Genomic DNA, 19,341 nt, shown 5'->3' with positions numbered 1-19,341 from the left:
TCTGTGCTTGGCTGTTTGTATGGGTTCTGAGAATCTGAACTTGTCTTCGTGCTCCTGGCAGGCACTTTACCAAATCAACCACCTCCCCAGCCCTCAAATACAGCTTTGAAACTTATTTTGGAAGATGAGTTTAGAATTTTTTCATCTGCAACAAAACTCTGATTTTGCAGGTGTTCATGTCATAATGAAATTCCAGCCTAGAATATAATATGCTTTTTAAATGGAGTTTATTTTCATCTGTTCATTTGAGTATGTCTTAAATAGAAAATAGAATACTTCATATTTCATTAACAGCTGATTGTAAAAGCAAAAACTCTAAATGTAAATCCAAAGTCAGATATTATCAAGCTTCGAATGCCTGGTTTTAAAATCACCTCTGGAACTTAGGAGGTTGTCTTTGAATAAAGCTTTGGTAGGCACTGGCAAAGATCCAAAAGCAATTGTATGGTGTGCACTCCAGTGGCATGATCCAGCTTTTCTGGCTTAGAAATGCCTCCTTTTTGTCACTTAATGAGGAAATCTGAGAGTACATTGCCTTCACCTTTGTAACAGTGAGTCATGGTACTTTCAGTCACATCCATCAAAAAACTGTGGTTGAAATCAATAGATTGGGAAGACGGGGAGATGGTAGAAATCTTGGTACTTGTATAGATAGGCAGTGACGAGGAAGTCATGTGGTTGGGTTTAGAACCAATGAGAAGGCAGAACAGAAAGGCAATGAAAAGACAGGACACGGGCTGGAGAGATAGCTCAGAGGTTAAGAGCACTGGCTGCTCTTCCAGAGGACCTGAGTTCAATTCCCAGCAACCACATGGTGGCTCACAACCATCTGTAATGAGATCTGGTGCCCTCTTCTGGTCTGCAGACATACATGCAGGCAGAACATTGTATACATAATAAATAAATCTTAAAAAAAAAAAAAGACAGGACACAGGAAGAAAGTCTCTCAGGGGAAGGACAGCAGAGGCAGCGAGTGGTAAGATAAGGTGGTCTTAGCTCTTGGCTACTGCTAGATCTCTGGGCTTTTAACTCTTTATTTAGCTCTGTGTTTCTTATTTAATAAGACCATTTAGAATGACATCTACACACAGATGACCTGGCCCCATGAACATGCATGGGAGATCTGGCCCCATCCCTCATCTACCATATGGTGGAGCAGGCAAGGGAGAGATGCCCTCCCTTATCCCCTGCCCCTTATTGCTTCTGACAGGCGGGAGAGCTGGTCCTGGGGTCGGTCATGAGAGTGGGAGAACTGGCACTGCCCCTCACTAGCTACAACACCCAGGAAAGCAGGCCTTGCACTTTGCCCAGGCAGCGCAGTAGAGCTGACCGTGTTGGCGGGGTCTCAGGTGAGCCAGCGCTAAGGGTGTGAGAGCAGAGGACTGTTGCTAAAGCAATACTGAGCATAGAATTTTTCTGTAAGAAAGCATAATGAAGGAAGCAAATTAAAACTTTAGGGAAGTATTTAAAGAAGAAAATTCTGCACAGAGAGGACACTGTCACAAAGGCAAGGGCAGAGAGAGTCATTTAAAATTACTGTCAGCAGAACCAGAAACTATTCAATTCTGCCTGGATGGCTTATTCCCTACCAGGATTCTGATTTATGATCGCTGGTGAGTTAGATGTGAAGGGATAGGACATTCAGAGGAAATGGCTGTAATATGGCGCTCAGATAAAATCTAGGAGCAAGATGACTCCAGTGGAGAAGAACTCATGCTTTACTTTTGAGAACCCTGCAAAGGGAGCTGTTGCCTTCCCACTCCAGAGACATGGTGGGGGCTCTGTGACACGCTGGCTAAGCTCAGAAGTCACCTCTACAGGGTGTGTGTACCATGAGCTCTTAGATATGGAATCGTGGCATTCCTGAATGTCAGAGCTGGAGGGAGCTTCACATATGAGCACATTAAGCCTTTTAGGTGTTCCTTACATTTCTGGTGTGGAGGCAGATATACCAAGGTGGGAGGCTTAGCCAACAGTCACTCTACTGGATGGTGGCTGAGTGCTGGGTGATAAGGGGTCTGCTAGAAGCTGAATACTTCTCTTCAGTGATCAGCAAAGTTAATTCTGTTTTTTAAAGTAGGTGATAGATTTAGGCAAGTCCCAAACATGAACAGAAAATACTCATGTCTTCTGTACCTGTTTATCCCCACCCCAACAATAAGTTCCAGGCATCTCACCAACCAGTATTGGAAGATAGCCCCTTTACTCTGAGGCTGAATCAGTAACACTGTGCTTTAAAAAAAATATGCCACAGAAATGGTGGTCAAATTGAAGAAAACCTAACCCAAGAGGTTGTTGCTCAAGAACAGACTCACCTAATCTCTTCACTTAACTCTTATTCTAAGATGCTAAACCATGGCTTTTTCACAAAATCACTCATTTTTGTTTTGTTGACTTGATAAACTGTTGAACAATGTGCTTAAGTTAACTTCAGAGATGCAGTTCCAACCTCTGCATGTGACACCCGAGCCCGCAGACCAGTAATGGAGTCGTTCTTCAGCTACCAAAGCAGACAGGTGGTGATGAGCACTGTGGAAACAGGTCGATAGTTTCTGTTATGGTATTTTTACTTATGCAGTTTTAGCATATTAACACCACATGGGCTATTGTAGGGTCAGCTAGGAAGTTCAGGTCTGAGTAAGCAAGCTTCCACTGGCAGTAGGCTGTCACGCATCATCTCCTTTATGTGTCTTCCTTTGTTTAGTTGTTTAACCTGTTTTCTGTTTCCTACCTCCAAAGCCTCTAAAAGCACTTATGTAAGCCAACCAGACCCACAGCCTTCAGAGTCACCACTGTCCTTGTACTGTAAAGTGCTTCTGTTGTTACAAAAGCCACCGATTCATCCTCCCTTGCCCTCAGCCCAACCCACCACCTACGGGAATCTTCCTCCCTAATGCTGCTTCGAGTCAGATCTCAGGACGGAACACCACCATGTTACAGGGCTTAGTTGTTTTCAGCTTCATTGCTGAGGTTCAAGAAGGGCCCCCTTACGGAATAACTTTACAGCACTATTGAACAAGAATACAAGAATCATTTTCCCCATCTTTTACCAAAGGTACTATAAGCCATTAACGTAGAACGAGGAAACTTTTAATATTTTTGAATATTATTAGATGCTATAGCTGACCTTCCAATCAGAAGTCAAACAGTCCAAACTGACTTGGTGATTCAAATATAAGAGGTCAATGGTTATACAAAGGCCTGGCCCAAGTATCTCTGACAATGGGTTCACTGAGTTCGTGGGCTTACTCTATGGTCACACATTTCCTGAATGTATAATTGATATGTCTATGTCTGTCACTGCCAAGAGACAGTGACAATATGTCTCAGACTATTCGACCCCCCACTCTTCATTGCTGTTAAGTGTTCCTGAATCTCCAATAGGTAATACTACTGCTCTCAGGTCTGTTTTTGGTGACTAGATATCACACAATACTTTTGCTTCTTGGTTTGCATTTTCATCAATATCTTAAATTAATGTGCTATTCTTCAGAATATCAAATTGATGAAGATTCAGAATTATAACATGACAAAAACCAGCAGGCTTCCCTGACCTGTGGAGTGACAATCTTATTACAGGAAATGTGGAGTTTCTGTCATTGTCTTACCACCCTCCACGTTCCCAGTGCCACCAAAATGGAATTTATAATCTGGGAGGAACTGTGGAGTTTAAGCCTATCTTGTTCTACTCATGTTGCTACAAGCAGTGATTTGAATGCTGATGCCCCCTGAGCCCCACATGCTCATGCTTTTAAACACTTGATTTCCAGTTGTTGAAACTGCTTAGGGAGGTTTAGGAGGTGTGGTCTTGCTGGACTAAGTAGGTCACTGGCGGGGAGGCTTTGAGAGCCTAAGACCTAACCCTACTCCAAGTTCGCTCTCTCTGCTTCCTCGTTATGGTTCTAGATTGTGAGCCCTAAGCTTCCTGTTCTAACTACCATGCCTGCTTCCATGCCTGCCTCTTCCTGTGACAGGGATGGACAATTATCCCTCTAGAACTAAAACCCAAATAAACACTTCCTTCAAATTGTCTTGGTCATGGTGTTTTACAGTCATAGAAAAATAACTAATATATCATCACATATACCATAAACTGGGCAGCTTAGAAACTGTGTGTGTTCATTTCTTTAGTTCTGAGGCTGGGAATTCCAACACCAAGGTGAAACAGCACATCTTATGTCTGGTCAGAGCTGATGTCTTAGAGTAGTCCCTGACTCCTGCATCTGTACAAGGTGAATGGGGCAAAGGTAATCCAGGTACTCAGGAAGCTGAGGCTGAAGCCAGCCTGGAAGACAAAGAAAAAGGAACAAAATGATAGAAAACAAATGTTACTAGCAGGCTGCCTGGTCCTAGTAGGAGTGTTTGATCATGGGATATCAAGTTACTATATAACAAATGTGTCCTATCAAAAAGTTGGCTTTGTCATAACAACTGAGTAAGACAGATGGTCAGGTGCAATAACAATCTGTCACTATGACCAAAATGACAAATTTGGGTTTGGTTTAGTAGGTTAGGAGGGCATCATTGAATGTCATGAAAATGTGGTTTAGATTTCCACACCAGTCACAATTTTTTTTTTTCGAGACAGTGTTTCTCCGTGTAGTTTTGGTGCCTTTCCTTGATCTCACTCTGTAGACCAGGCTGGCCTCAAACTCACAGAGATCTCTGCCTGTCTCTGCCTCCCAAGTGCTGGGATTAAAGGCATGCACCACCACCACCACCACCACCACCACCACCACCACCACCACCACCACCACCACCGCCAGCCCAGCCCAGTCACATTTTTTTAAAACGTAATTTTTTATGGATCCTTTGGGAATTTTACATCATGCACCTCAACCCTGTTCATTTCCCAGTCCTTCTGTATCTGCCCTCCACCCTTGTAACTTCCCCCTCAACAAAAAAAAAAAATCTTTGACCCTTCTGAATATGACCTGCTCCTCTATCAACTGCAGCATACAACTTTCACTCAACTTCTGCAGTTCTGTGATGCATATACCAGTCTACTCCTCTATCTTTCCAGAATCTCCATCACATATTCATTTGTCATAGTGGCATTGGAAGCTACAGTGTCACATTGTATACCCCTTTGCCCAATCAGCTTTACTTGCAAGTGTTCATTGCAATGAGTCATTGGCCTGGCTCAAGGCTTCTGGCTTCTTCTACACCATCAACACTGGACCCTCACAGAGACTCCTCTTGGATATTCTGTTGTTGTCCTGAGACATGGAGATCCTGCAGATATGGTTCCACAGGAACAGCTCCTTCACACACTCCAGTAGCTCATAGATGTTGGGGTGGCCCAACTCAAGTCTCTGAATCTGGGCATGGGTGGTAGTTGAGTTTGTCAGCCCACCAGCAACTCAGCACCCAAGTCACCTGGGCCAGCTCTCCTGCACTGCTCAGGCAAGGAGGGGGACCAATTACTTTTGTTTTTTTTAACTAGCTGGACCAGTAAAACACTCCCTCTTCCCCTGCTTGCAACTCACAGTATGGCCTCATGGAAGGGAAAGTATAGTCTCTGTCATGTAATGAAATAAAAAAGCCCACAAGTGGTTCAGAAATGAATTTGATATGCACATTGATGCAGCTGACAATGGACTGTCACCATGCCAGCACCCTTCATGGATGAACATATAGGAGGAATTGACTTAAAGCATAAGGGTTAGAACAGGAGGTACCACACTGTCTAGAGGAATTGAATCTGATTGGTATTGAGAGTTGGGACTGCTAACAGACATTTTCTGCTAGGAATTCTTTTGAAATTGAAGAAGCCTGCAGAGCATGTCTTGGTGCATCTACACATAGTGATAAAAGTAAATGAGAATTGCCAACAACCATGTCCCTACAGGGGTAAAGCAACTAAAGGATATATCCTTTTGGGGAAAAGATATTTGAGATTTTTCTCATTAACCAAGCAATCCAAACTCAAAGAAAATTCTGAATAGGTGCTAGAGGAGGAAGATAAGCTACTGAAATGCGTTAGGCTGCAGTAGCTGAGACTAATACTATATAAGTCAGTTTTGCATACTACAGGCAACCAGCATTGTGACGCGTCTTTGGTAGGTCCAATATGAGAAATTTGTAGGTCTCTGTAGTCTGAGGGAGCAGGTCATTCTAGATACTCACCTGCTCTGGATCAGATCCTTTCTGCCCATCTTTTGACCTCAGTTGCTATGGTGATACTTGCATGTTAAATTGTATGGATTGAATATCCTTCATGTTCTGCTGTAGAGTTTGATAATTATTTGAGCATTAGCAAATCCCACTTAGGGTTCAGATGCTTGTGAAAACCTGCAAACGTAATGGAGTCTTGAGTCAGAGTTTAGGAGGTGATGGATAAACATCTTTTCCCACCAAAACAGAGAATTCTGAATCCCATTCTTGAGTTTTTGAAGCTCCTGAACAGAACTGATTTCTGGCAGCTCCCGTATGAACAGATTTGATGCGATCCCATGAACTGTCTTTTATCCCTCCCATTTCCATTCCTTCTTCTGTTTCTTGGACTCACTTTCCAAAATATGTCAGTTCAAAGTTTTGCATCGACCTCAGCATTGTGTGGTAACCCATTGCCATAGGTGTTGGCTAATGTAACGTCTTTCTTCTCTGTGGGTTCTCTTTCTGCCGTGGATTGCCTGTGTGTTTTCATGCTCATGCATTCCTGTCATTACTGTGTTCAGCCTCTTCAGCATTAGATGTGTATTGTGCTCTCTTCCTCCGAGTTTCCCTTCAGTCTGTGTGAAGTTGTCCCTCCACCTTTCTGACTCATGTCCTTATCATTCACCTGAATGCTGGGTCCTGATGTCTGTGAAAATCACAGATCCATCTGTGAAGGCAAAAGAAGGGGCAGTCCCACATGTCAGCAGAAATGTACAGCCATTTTAAAAAAGGAGTATGTATGACTTGATGTACATTACTCTAATAATTATATAGATAAGATGACCATCTTAATTGACCACTGATTTGAATAATCAGCTCATCAGAGATTCAGAGTGATCACCTGAGTTTCATAGATGCAGCCTGACTCTCCATAAATAATTGTGCTGAATTGATTGTTCAGGAAGATTTTATTTTATTCTAGACAGATTTGCATTCGTTCTAAATCAGTGAAAAGCAATTCAAAAGAGCTACTACTTGATTTTCAGTTTCAATTAGAATTCAGAAAAATCAAAGCACTGTGTTCCATGTCACTCTGGGTACTGATTAATACGGTAATAATATTACTTAAATACTATGCCGAAGAAAGAAAAGCCTATTCCCCATTTCTCCTTTAGCTGTACACACATTTCTATAGCATGTGTAATGGTGTGTGGGGGAGAAATAAATCTCATCCAATTAAGTTCCCCTTCAATAGTATCCTCCAAGTGATGAACACCAGGCTGTGTTGCAAATGGCTGATAAAATTAATTCTGAAAAATTTTTACAAGAATGTAAGTCAATTAGAGTGACTCAAGTTCAGATTTCAAGTATAAAATTGGAGAAAATAAAATCACAAAATGAGCTTCAAAGAGATACTCTAGGAGAATGTTACAGGGCAATACAGACAGTGATGTGTTCTTTACCAGTGGGATGGAAGGCACACCTTGCTGTATTAGGAAAACATGTTGTTATTTGTTTAAAAAATTTAAACTCCAAAACATTAAAAGCATCAAAAGATCCCCTTAGATACATCTGTTAGATATAAATCTGTTTCACAAAGAGAATAATTATGCAACTAAGCTCTAAGATTTTACTACATATTTTTATCTGATAAATTTTAAGTCAGATATTTGAAATCTGTTTTATCTTATCTCCTTCATAGACACTTCTCTCCCATACACACATCATATTTTATGAATATCAATTACAGTTTTATATTGTTCAATTATTAAGTTACTGCTTCCCCAGCCTTACCTTTATAACCACAGCTAGACATCGCTCATAAAAATCAGCTAAGATAAATTAAACATTTTCAGTTAAAAGTAACATTTCTTACCTCTTACTAATAGTGTAAAATGATTTAATGTTCTCAGTGTTGTGAAATGTCCTTGTTTCCTATTTTCTCAAATGATGTTCATTACTAATCACCTATATTATTTAAATGCCAAGAAACCCTCAAAAGATACATATGTAATGCCCATATATAAAAACCATGGTATTTTGAAAAAAAATTTAAATTTTTCTGATTCTTGAAATATCTGAAAGATTTCTAAAGTGTTTTAAAACAAAAACTGTTTAAGTTAGGTTCTTACAAATGAATTAATATGAACTTTAAGAATAATAAAACAAAATATTAGTTGTTTGCATGTCTCTTGAGAACTACAAAGACAACCTGACAGTGTTCCACCACTCAGCCTAGAGCCTAGTGTAGAAGAATGTCTAATGAATGCAGTTAGAATAAAGGAAAACACACGCATAACGATACAGAGATTTTCCCGTATCCACCATATTTCTACTTGAGGGAAATCATTAGGCTTGGCACCTTCCTCCCAATGTGTGATTTCTTCCCTACCTTCTGTGGATACCTCATCACTGAAGAGCACAATTCTGTTTTGCCACCATCCACAGAAGCATCAAGAATCTAGAAACCAGTCTCCATGTAACTTGAAAATGGAAACTACAAATAAGGACTCAGACACTGTCAGGAAGTGCTTCTGGGAAAGACAGGGTCCAGGCAACCCTGAGTTTGGTTCTCAGAACCAAATGAATTGAGCCTGGTGACACTAGCCTGGCACTTGGGAGTTAGAGGTGGAGGATTAAAAATTTAACTCATTACTGGCTGCATAGCAAGTTGGAGGATAGCCTTGGCTATATGAGACCCCATCTCAAAGGAAAAAAAAATCACTCGAAAGAGGGTGAATTACTTCCAAAGTTTCTCTGTCTGTTCAGTTCTCCACCAACAGAAGGAACAAGTTCAATTCTAAAGCCAAGTTGCTGATGTTCAGGTGAAGGAAAGGGAAGAGATAAAGAGGAACACCTCATCAGCACTAAAGAAAATCATCAGGAAGGAATACCAAGCTGTGGAGATGAAAGTGAAAAGAATGGAGAGGTCACTATGCTAGCAGCAGAGTGCTTGCCCTTATCCCAAGGCCACTGTGACCCCACAGTGAAACAGCACAGTGTGGCAAGCCTGGTGTAGCTGTAGGTGTGCAGATGGCTTCCTGTGCTTCACAGCAAGCATTTAGAGAGAAGACAGCTCAATTTCATTCATTATATTCCCTCAAAGTGCATCAATATTCAAATAGTGCCATACTTCAGGCAACTCAGCAGCTGTCTGGAGTCTGCTCACCATCATTCAGAGAAAATCTGCCCAAGGTAGGATAGAAGGCTAACAGCAGCGCTGTAATAGACTGCAATTAGGTGATGTATAGACCTTACCTCCACCCAGGATTCCAAATTTCTCCAGCTGCCGGCAAACACCTCTCCTCATACTCAACACTGTCAGGAAAACAGCAAAAGATTTTATATGCAAATGTTCTGATTGAGCTGTGTGAGACACATTAGCCAACTAGGTGTACCTGTTTAAAAAGAAAATCATAAAACTAGAAATCTGCAATTTTTTTCCTTCTGAAAATAATTTCTTGTCTCTGTCTTTCTTTAAACAAAAAACAAAACAGAAAAAGCAAAGTGATTAAATTGTCCTGTTTTGGCAAAGTTTGCAAAATCCTAACCTGGCAGGGGCTGGTAGACCAAAGGCCTGAGAGGATAAGGAGAATAAGGAAACCTTGACAGCTGTTGAATGTGCAAATATTTCAAGTTAAAAAAAAAAAAAAACTGATGAGGGAAAACTCTATAAAGTCTCCCTGAGTCACCATTTCTAAACTGCTCACAAATGCAAAACTCTTACTCAGATTCCCAGAGGCACACAAGACTTTGTCAATTTCCTTCACCTAGGGTTAGAATTCTGCATATGTATGCGTGTACCATGAAAGCAGGGTAAATTGCCAAACTTCTAAGTACACTGAGTACTCTGGTTAGTAAGTAATGCTGCCTAGCCTTCCTTAACTTGTCCCTCTCAGAAGTGGTTCATAACTCCAAAAGCATATTTTGATCCAACAATTAAAAGGTTAATTTTGTCCAGTTAGATTTTTTCAGAAGCCTTTTGACAATTGGATGCACATGTGATTATCAATTATAAAATAAAATCAGACTACTCTGTAATTCTCTCTGTTCCATTTATTAATGAGATAAGTAGAAACCAAAGGTTATTATAAAATGGGAACTTTCAGCCCATAAACAGTTTCTGTATCACCCACCATCAGCTCTTGCACCCAAAATCCTATCAGTTTTTTTATTAGGCCAGTATTTATTGCTGTGTCCAGACCTTAGTATTAGCTGTAGAATCACAAATGCTCTATAATAGAGTAGCTGGTACCTGAAAGTAAGATGCAGCCATAGCAAAAGCCTAAACATCAACTCACATTGTGTAAAGGAAATCCATTTCACAGACTTACTTAGAAGGAGGAGATATGGTGGAGGAGTTGATGGCTTTAAAAATAGCTTCCAGACTTCCACTGTCTTCTAGACTCTAAGAAAATAGATGGCCTGTAAAAAGAAATTGATGTATTGAATATGGGAATAAAAGGGAACATGAACAAGCCACAAGCTGCAGGGCTTTGTAATGTTAGAAACTTTATGTTGGTACTTGTGGGATGGTAAGGTCACCTGCTGTTATAACACACGACTTGATTTCTATCCCCATGACCCATGTGGTAGAAGGAGGGAACCTGCTCCAGTCTGCAAGTTGTCCTGTTACCTCTGTTTGCCATGATTCATGTGTGCATGTGCACACTCGCATACACAATAAATAAATAAATAAATAAATAAATAAATAAATATATAATTTTAAAGACCCACACCAGTTTCAAAAGCTTGAAATTGACTGTGATAACAACCAGTTAATATTTTCAATAGAATCAAGAGTCTAGGACAAAGGACAAAGACACTAAAGAGTTGACTGTCCAGTGGGTTGCTAGGCTTATGATGTCTACAGAAAGCTATATCTTGAAAAGCTACATCATTGATGTGATTATTGTCCAGTGGAAGGAAACTGGATGGGTCAATGAGTAAAACCATTTGTCACACAAGTCTAATGATCTGACTGCAATTCCCAGAACTCATGCAAAGGTGTGTGTGTGGGGGGGGGGACAACCAGTTCCTCAAAGTAGCCCTCTGGCCTCCACATGCATACTGTGGCTACACACACACACACACACACACACACACACACACACACACACACACACACACACAGTCTCATGGAGAAACTCTTTGCAGAAAATCATGGTCTGGGGTCTGAAGAATTAGCTCAAAACATGCACACCCCGTCCCCCAACAATCTCATGGAGACATGGTCCATCAGTTAAGAGCACTTCCTGCTCTGCAGAGGACCTGTTCCTCTGCCGGTTGCTATCACCCACTTGGTGGCTCACAACCTACTGTAACTCAGGTTCCAGGAGATCAGGCTCCCTCTTCTGACCTTCTCAGGCACCAGGCACATGGTGCACATACATACATGTAGGCAATCATTCATACACAGAAGATAAAATTAATATTTTTTATGATAGGCTAGGAACTAGTGCATGTCCATGTTCATTGTAGTAATTCTTATATCTCTTCAGGTTTAATTTTTTTCTCTTTGGCCATGATACCTTTATAAATTTGAACTCTGCTTTCTTCTCAGCAATATTTTTTTCCTACATTAACATGAACTTCAATGATTGTGACTTTCCCCAAGAAGCCATTCACTTTCCCAGCTGCCAACAATTCATTCTCATTGGCCTTTGTTTGAAGGGTAGATGTGTGACCTGGGAACTAACGGTTCTTAGAGGGTATCCTTACAGTGTGGCAGGGTCATGCTTTGGGCAAGATCAAGGTGGGTGAATCTAAGAATCAGTATCAGGAGCCATAAGCACTTCCCCACTGTCTGCTATGTGCTTGAATGAGTATAATGTGGAAATGGAAACCATCCTTAATGCCAGTTTAAGGAAGAACTCTGGGACTGCAGATAGATCTGTGTGGTAGAAAACTTGCTTAGAATGTGTGTAACTCTGCATTTAATTTTCACCACAGGAAAACAAGGAAACAATATCAACAGGACTGGGATGCAGTTCCATGACAGAGTGCTTGTCAATCATGTGTGAGACCCTGGTTTGGTCCCTAACTAAAACTAAAACAAAGCAATCTAAGTATTCTGGGTTGGACAGAACTTGGCATCCTCTCTACAGATTTACTAGAAACCAGTGCAGGGGCTCCATCTGAGCTCCAGTAGGTGATCTGGAAACGGAAGCCTGCTTTCTAGCAGTGCAGTAGCCAGGGAACTTTGTCCTCTGTGCTTGGTCCTTCTTTCAGCTGCAGCACCCAAGCTCTTGACTTGGTGTGAGTGGAAGAGAATTGGTGGAGGTGTGTTCTGTAATAGCCAGCTCTTCTCAGAGGCTGGGGAGACCCACAGGCTGTAAGGCAGTGTTTTATTCCACTTCTTATGCAGATAAAAGTTGTGAGGGTGATTTAGATACATGTGGAAACCTTAGGCGAAGTCCACACAGAGAAGTCTGTTACAGAAGTAATTCAGGGCACAAACACCTTGCTTCAGCTTCTCTCATGTTCTTTCTTTATAGAATCATAGGTAACACTTTAAGTAACACAAATATTATAATAAGATGTACCCAGAATCAACCTTGGTTTTTAATCATTATAAACAAGTTGATCCTTTTTTAAAGATTTATTTTTTTTAAAGCTTTATTTATTTATATATTGAATGATTTATCTGCATGTACACATGCATGCCAGAAAAGGCAATCAGATCTCTCTATAGATTTTTGTGGGTCACCATGTGGTTGCTGGGAATTGAACTCAGGACCTCTGGAAGAGCAGCCAACTCTTAACTGCTGAGCCATCTCCCCAGTCTCAGCCCTTAATTTATTTTTAATTAAGTGTATGTGTGCATGTATGCATTGGATTTGTACATGTGTGAGTGTAGGTACCTGCAGAGTCAAGAAGAGGATGTCAGATTTTCAGAGCTGGAGTTATGGGTGGTTGTGGGTATCCCAAAATGGGTACTAGGATTTAAACTTAAGTCCTTGTAAAAGCAATACTCAAATTTAACTACAGAACCATCTCCAACCCCAAGCTGTATAATCTTAAAGTATTTAATGCCTCAGATGTTCAGCTTCTTTAAGTGTAAAGTAATATATACACTATATAAAAATTAAAAGAAACAGTTTCAATGTTATGCTTATCAGGATGTGTGATACATGTTGGGGGTCCAGGAAGTGTCTGTTATTAGTCAGACTTTTCCATGAAATATTGATTTCCCTCACTCTGTCTTTCTCTTCCCCACTTTTCTGTCTTCTCTCAAATTTTAGATTACATGTGTATCTTAATAATACTGACTTACCACTTTGCAGTTTTCAAGTAATGCACATTAATTCTTGGCATTAAATATTTTTAGTATTTCACATGTGTTGTGTTAGAACACACTCAACCATCTCTGTGTATGGTATATGTGTGTATGCACATGCACATCTGTGTACATGTGTGTGCACAGATAAATGTGGTTGCAGTTTTGCCTTGATTCCTGTTGTCTTGTCGACTGACTGACCTGGTATTGTATGCATATTCCCTGTGGCCCCTTGAATATTGTCTAGATAATTGTTTAAAACTCTTTAAAATGAATAACTGGCTCTGATCAGCAATCGTTAGAAACAGGATTTCTACTTCTTCCCCCTTTACATGCCAATCTACCTCAGAACATCCTCCAGTGCTTGATGATGCCTGACATTGAATGTATCTTCCTGCAGGATAACCAGCCTTGCAGGACAGTTTTCCTCTAGTGGTTCACCTTATCTCAGCTGCCTCATTTAGTGCATCCAACTACAGCACCCCATCTAATAACTTGCAGATAGATGTCCCTGGATATCTCTCTTTGAAAATTCTACTGTTGCCTCAAAACAATTCATTAACTTGTTTTTTTTATATCCTAAAAAGATTCCTTCCCTGACTTCAATATGACCAGTGAGACACATTTCACCGATGCCAATAGAGGTGGGAAATAGAGTTCTTGTTGACTTCCCCATATCCACAACCTTTGCATCCTATTGCCCACACATGTTCCTTTCATCCTTTTTCCAAGTTCATTTTAATATTATTTTTCTTTCTTGTCTCATGTCTGTTCAGTCTTCTTTATCAAGACAATATAATTTATATTTATATTATTATAATAGCTTTGGAGGAAATAACATTAAAAAACAAAAATAGGTTTGATATTACCATAAAACTAAACACAGAGGACTAAAGAATCATGTAAAGGTTCATTAAACCACCCTCAGAAAAGAAGACTTAAATGTTTAAATTCAGGGAAAAAACAAAATAAAATCAATTTAATACTATCTAGGTACCATCTGGTGTCTGTTCAATTTAATTAGAGGTGTGGATCTAGTTCTTAAAAATATTGATCCACTATTATTATAATTTGGGTGAGAAAACCAATAATCAGCATTTTTCTTTACAAGGCTAGTTCCCAGTAGGTCTATGGTAAGATCGCCAGAAGGAAGGGAATGTGTAAGGGATGGGGGCTTCTTGGGACTGGTGGCAACTTTCAGGAAGATGAGAGTAAAAGGAGATAAAGAAGAGCAATTTATTTTGATCATTTTAAGGACTGGGTGACTTGTATTCAGCATCGATATTATGTGGAGCAAGGATGGAATCTTATTATATATACTTTATCCTCACAACAAACTCATATGACATAACTTTGTCATTGGTTTCATTTGCATAGTTGATGGTCTAAGTACATCAATGATAAGCCTCCTATTTGAAGCTCATTAGCAACACTGGATCAGGCTTCTATTATCTCCCTTTGCAATGCCCTCCTCATCTTTCCCTACCCTAACTTTCCCGTCCCAGTCTTTCACAGTGCAATACTCAGACTGATCTTTTAAAAATATGAATCAGAGCTGAAGAGATGGCTCAGAGGTTAAGAGCACTGGCTGCTCTTGATGAAGTCTTGAGTTCAATTCCCAGCAACCACATGGTGGCTCACAACCATCTATAATGAGATCTTGGTGCCATCTTTTAGCATGTAGACATATATGTAGGCAGAACACTGTGTACACAATTAATAAATAAATCTTTTTTAAAAAATGACAGCAGATTACATTATTCTTCTGCATGAAATCCCTCAGAGTCTAAATGTGACCCTTTACAGTTCATCTATTGAAATCTACCTCTCTGGTGCAGAGTATTAAGTGGTGGGTACTTCTGAGGTGACTAGATGACAAGGGCGTGTTTCTTCCTTATCAAAGCACCTCCAAGAATCTTGTGAGTATGTGGCAAGAAGGCAACACTCTGTAGCCAGTTGTCACAGGACTCTGAGGCTTTTTGATCATATCTTTCGGAGCCTCCAGAATAGCAAATCCTTGCTGTTTGCAAGTCTGTGCTGTTTTCTTAGAGCATATGAAAAAGGCTAACTGAGGTGTCCCTGCATTTAGAATACTGCTGAAATCCTGCATGGTGGACAAGCCCGGACCTCATCTGATGCACTCCTTCACAATGTCTCTGCTATGGTGGCCACAGGCTGCTCCTGACACTCAGATCCCCACCCCCTTATCTTTTACACAAATGTTCCTCAGCTCAAGCAGTCTTGTCCTAATCTTCCAGTTGGCTCATATCTACCCATGCTTCATGGTTTCATTTCAACTGCACTTTTGAAGAATGCTTCACTTTACATTTAAGAAAAAAAAATTAGGGGCAGGGTGTCGAGTAGCCCAGACTAGACTCACACATTCTACATAGAGAATGATTTTGAGTTCCTGGTTCTTCTATCTACACCTCACAAAAGCTGGGATGACAGGTGGGTCCCTGTATGCATGGCTTGTCTCTCTATCAAAAACTGTTCATTTGATTTTTAAACTTTGCTATATTAGGATCCAATTTATAGGTAAAATTAATTCTTAGTGAAACAAGACACAGAAGTTCATAGAAACACCTACAATCAGAATAGAGAACATTTTTATAGATGCCAGATATTCCCAGGGTTGGAAACATGGCGCAGTGGCTAGGAGTGCATATAGATCCTACAGAGATGAGCTCCCAGCACACACACTGGGTGACACCAGCAACATGAGTTACAAGAGATCAGGTATGTGTGTTGCTGGAGAATTTCTCTCCAGCTCCCGCCGCCAAGTCCCGCCAGTCCCAGAGCCAACTTATAAAGTAAACACAGAGACACTTACATTATTTAAACTGCTTGGCCATTAGCTCTTACTCTTATAATTAGCCCATTTCTATTAATCTTTACTTTGCCACATGGCTCGTGGCTTACTGGTACTTTACATCTTCCTTGTCCTGGCAGCAGCTCCAGCTGGTCTTCTTTCCTTCCTCCTTCCTCAATTCTCCTCTCTCCTTGTCCCGCCTATACTTCTTGCCTGCTCACTGGCCAATCAGTGCTTTATTTATATAGAACGAAATCCACAGCACTTCCCCTTTTGCTTCTTTTTCAAAAAGAAAGATTTTAATTTCAACATAGTAAAATTACATATAACAAAACAATTAACGAGTAACAATTACAGTTACAATATTAAAGAAGATATTTATCTTATATTTGTGAGTTTAAGGTTTTATATCTAATTTATTTTTTATCATAACTAAGGAAAACTGTAAGTATCTAGTCTTTAACCACATCAAAGACCTCAGAAGGATATAATACTACCTGAGAAATGGGAGAAGGATACAAGCAACTTTCGGGAGTCTTCCAGGGTAGACAGAGACAGCTGACAGCCTGGACAGTTATCCAAAGTTCTCTTGTAAAGTTGGTGCATTTGTCTTCAGCCCACAGGCCTAGAGTCTCTCATCCACTTTTTCTGTGTCCTTTAGAATGTCTGGCAGTTTCCTCTGCCAAGCAGGAACCTGAAGGACCATTTTGTCAAGCAAAGTTCAGTGGTCACCTTCCTATGGGTCCTGCATGTCCAGTTGATCAAGCAGTCCAGGCAAGAACAGTTTCTTGCCCAAATGGCTATTTTTGCCAAGGTGAAGATAAACTCCATATGGAGTGTCTTCGATGCCCATACTCCTCTCTGAAGTAATCAGTGCTGTCAGGAGAAGACATGTCTCACTGTCCAGAAAGTCTAAATTTTTAAAACATTTTCTCAGCCTTTTGGCTAAGATCAAGTGTAGTATCTGTTCTTATCAGTTTAATATCTGATACGTCCTCTATCCAAGGACAATATAAGCCCGGATAGCTCAGTCGGTAGAGCATGGGACTCGTAATCCCAGGGTCATGGGTTCATGCCCCATGTTGGGCGCCAGATTTGGTGAAATTATTATGGCCACTCCACGTAGTTACAAGGAAGATTTATTTAGTGGGTAACTTACAAAAAAGGGAAAGGTAGGTTGTGGGGTCTGCGGAAGGTGTATCGAAGTCCAGCAGTGTTCTCTGGAGCTCTGCTCAGTCATCCTCCACCATCTAGGGTCCAAGAACAGACAGAGCACGTTGGCCCATCCAGATCTCAGGTCTCCCGGCGCCTCCCTTGGCCCTGCCTTGTAGGTGTGACAGTTGCTGAAGCCTCAGTGGGGGTTGGAATTTCCAGCTCAAAGCTGGAATGGCTTCCTGCTACATATGTGTGACTTCCACAGATACCATACACCTGTGAATGTGCCCCCCTTGTACATAAAAAAGTGCATATATATACTTTATCAAATATGTGTTTTCCAAATATTCCTTCTGAGCCTGTGGTTTGTATTTCTGTCCTCTTGAAAGTATATTTTATTTTATTTTTTTAAAACTGACATTTATTTTTGAAACTGTAAAAAAAAAAAATAGTGTTAAAATTTACTTCTAAATGTACTGATCAAGAAAACACAAGGAACCAAATTAGAAACAATGCAGTTTTATAGATTTCTCTGTTGTTTTAATCCTGCCCCCAATAATTTCACAACACAGCTCTCAGGCAGCTTCTTTGGTTTTAGCTTCTTTGGGCAACAGCGAGTTGGTCTAGAGCAGCAAACCTTCACTGGTTGAATTGTGAAGGAAGGTACCCACCACAAATGGACCCAGATTTAGTGGTCTGTGCCTACAGACTTCATTTATAACTGCTTGAAGGTTGGCAGTTAACTGGTCACTTGGCATATCCAATGTTGCTATTTTGGTGCTGAGAAAATTCGACCTTTCTTCATCTACCATAATTTCATGTCTAGTTTTAAATAATTCAAGCATTTTGGGGATGTCACAACCAATGGAATTTCTAGTAACCTTTGGAAATCTTTTTTTTTTTTTTTTCAGTTTCTTCCTCAATGGGTTAAGTTCAGTCATTATTTCCGGAACAGCTACATAAAAGTCCACAACAACCTCATCATCCAAGATCTTCTTAACCGGATCCACTCCTCCTGCAAATACAGCTCCATTCTCTTCTGCTATTTTAATCTCTGATGCATTCCCTGTAAATACAGCAACTCTGTTGACTTCTGAAGCAAAAGGGTAGGGTAAACTGATAACACTGGCAAAAGGCTCCACTTTTTTCTTTTTCCCCAATGCCATATCTAATGTTAAATCAAGATAAACTCCTTGCTTTGGATTGGTAAAGTCCAGAATCTGAAGTTTCTTAAGTAAGTCAACAGCTTTCTCCACCTCATAGATCTGCCTTGGGTACAAGTGTTTTAAATAGACATCATCTTCAGGTTCACTTTCCATGTAGGTGTATGACTTTATCTTTTCTATATCATCTGCTTTTTCATCTAACATCTTTTCCTTCTTTCTTAATTTTCCTCACTGGCTTTGCAGCAGCAACAGCAAAATGTCTGTGAGTCCAGAGAACATTCTCAGAGCAAGGGTAGGGAGGGGCCTGGTAAGCTGTCCTGGAAAGACAATGCCTTTGATGTTGTCTGAAGACTCTACTGAGGCATCTTATGGCGGCCGCCATGTTGACTATTCCGGATTTGAAAGTATATTTTAAAAGCACAGAATTTTAATCTTGGTAAATCCAAGTATTCAACTTTTATGACTGTTTCTATGATTGGTGATTTTTTTTTTATTGTTTGACATTCTCTCAAGGTCAAAGATCTTTCTTTGTTACCCTTTAAAATTATAGTCTTAGTTTTTATTATTTAAACCAGTTAAATTTTGCACTTTCAGTCATGAATGAAGATTTATTTTTTTACATAGTTTTTATTGTTTAGGCCCTGGCTAGGCCTATAACATCTAACCATGCCTGTTTTGAGAACTCTTCACTGGCTGCCGCAGACAGATTGCTTTGTACAAATTGGGGTGTGGGTAGTGTCAAATATCAGCTGTGTTCTCCAGTGAGTTCTGTATATTATCTTCATTTTAAAAAGATTTTAAAATTTTGTACTTGTGCCGGGTGGTGGTGG

At 40.3% G+C, this 19,341-nt stretch overlaps 1 long non-coding RNA gene, 1 other non-coding gene and 2 pseudogenes across 2 annotated transcripts; 2 read left to right on the top strand and 2 right to left on the bottom strand.

The window, feature by feature from the left end:
• Window positions 1-1,252: 1,252 nt before the first annotated feature.
• On the bottom strand, window positions 1,253-10,530 carry LOC114705694. The gene is made up of 4 exons (XR_003736427.2): window positions 10,434-10,530; window positions 9,358-9,417; window positions 6,130-6,826; window positions 1,253-2,529 (listed from the first exon to the last, which is right to left on the bottom strand). It is a non-coding gene; the product is annotated as an uncharacterized LOC114705694 (long non-coding RNA).
• Window positions 10,531-17,115: 6,585 nt separating this feature from the next.
• On the top strand, window positions 17,116-17,221 carry LOC114705699 (annotated as a pseudogene).
• Window positions 17,207-17,279, top strand: Trnat-cgu. The gene has a single exon. It is a non-coding gene; the product is annotated as a tRNA-Thr (tRNA).
• Window positions 17,280-17,920: 641 nt separating this feature from the next.
• LOC114705693 lies at window positions 17,921-18,901 on the bottom strand (annotated as a pseudogene).
• Window positions 18,902-19,341: the final 440 nt, after the last annotated feature.

The sequence above is a fragment of the Peromyscus leucopus genome, chromosome 19 (assembly GCF_004664715.2).
Source record: "Peromyscus leucopus breed LL Stock chromosome 19, UCI_PerLeu_2.1, whole genome shotgun sequence".
NCBI lineage: Eukaryota > Metazoa > Chordata > Mammalia > Rodentia > Cricetidae > Peromyscus > Peromyscus leucopus.
Note: the sequence above shows the minus strand (reverse complement) of the source record. Positions and strands in the feature narration are given on the sequence as shown.